Genomic DNA, 1,460 nt, shown 5'->3' with positions numbered 1-1,460 from the left:
TCAAACAAACCCTAGGACGATTAATAGTTTCAATTATTCGACTTACACTGCTCTCTTGGGACGAACTTGAAAGGAATACTTACATAAAAGTGGTATAATAACCGGGTCTTAATTGCTCGTTAGTTGTGTATGCTTATTTGTAGTGTTTGAATCTTGTATAAATTTTAAGGGTAATTGATGTATTGTTCCACATGCATCACACTTTCTTTGTGCCGCTGCCGGGGAGCGGTTAGCTAGTTGGATATTTGATCTAAGTTTTTAATTGTTCTATCCTTTTGTGAGGATTTATCCTTGCAAAATTTACTTTTCTTTTTTATATATTATTGTGTTTGAAAAACCGTTCGTGTTTGTGTTGTGATCGAAGGTTAGGTACGTTGGTGTATGAAAAAGAGATTCCAAAAGGATCAAGAGTTTACACATCCATTTTCCGATCCGCATAAACACGTGCACGGGGTTTACAAGCGTAAAGAAAAAAGGGTATTCAGGAAAAATTGTGAGGTTTTACCGTTTTGTCTTAAAGATATGGAAGGAGGTAAAGAGGGTAATCCAATTGGTCATGGTCTACTGGTTAATCAAGAAGAACAAGTTGATCTAAATGACACGCCAATGTGAAATGCTAGGTTGGTTGCACCTAAGGTGGTGTCTCCGGTTATTACTAAACTGCCCATCGGGGCCGAAAATTAGAAGATCGAGGGTAACTTCTTCACAATGATCAATGATGTACAATTTCATGGGTTAATAGACGAAAATCCTTTTGAGCATCTTCAACAATTTAACGATATTTGTGATCTTTACAAGTATAAGGATGTCACTGATGACACTTATAAGTTAAGGGCATTCCCCTTTACTCTTCAAGATGATGCAAAAATTTGGTTAAGGAATCTACCCTCCGATTCGATTAGGACTTTTCAAGATTTAAGTGACGCTTTTATTATTCACTTCTTCCCACCATCAAAGGTAGAACTACTTAGGAGGGAGATTAATGGATTCACTCAACAGAGTGATGAGTATTTCTATGACGCATGTATACGTTTTAAGAAAATGTTGAGAGCTTGTCCATCACATGGTTTGACAAAGAAAGAGTACATCAACACATTCTACCAGGGTACTAATCTTTTGACAAGACAAACTCTTGATGCGTCCTCGGGAGGAGTATTTATGTATAAATCACCCAATGCGGCCGAAACCATGTTAGAGGATATGTCGGTCAACACTTACGAATTGAACCCTTCACTACGAGATTTACCAAGGAAAAGTGTAGCTCAAGTGAAGAGTGACAACGGTCAAGTCACCCTTGCAAGCCTAAATAATCAATTTCAATCGTACGGAAGGAGTTGAAGAAGCTACCACAATCAATAGTCGCAATGCAAGTAGGATGTCAAAGGTGCAAGGGACCACATCTCACCAAGAATTGTCCCCAAATTAACCAATGCAACCATATTGATTTTGATGACATTCCC

The 1,460-nt window shown here is 38.1% G+C and overlaps 1 non-coding gene across 1 annotated transcript; it reads right to left on the bottom strand.

Annotated features, from left to right (window-relative positions):
- Window positions 1–963: 963 nt before the first annotated feature.
- LOC139865372 (small nucleolar RNA R71) lies at window positions 964–1,070 on the bottom strand. Its single transcript, XR_011764896.1, has one exon. It is a non-coding gene; the product is annotated as a small nucleolar RNA R71 (small nucleolar RNA).
- Between the last annotated feature and the right edge of the window lie 390 nt (window positions 1,071–1,460).

This window comes from Rutidosis leptorrhynchoides, chromosome 8, assembly GCF_046630445.1.
Source record: "Rutidosis leptorrhynchoides isolate AG116_Rl617_1_P2 chromosome 8, CSIRO_AGI_Rlap_v1, whole genome shotgun sequence".
Taxonomy (NCBI): Eukaryota; Viridiplantae; Streptophyta; class Magnoliopsida; order Asterales; family Asteraceae; genus Rutidosis; species Rutidosis leptorrhynchoides.
The sequence above is the reverse complement of the archived record's forward strand: the minus strand, read 5'-3'. Positions and strand labels throughout refer to the sequence as shown.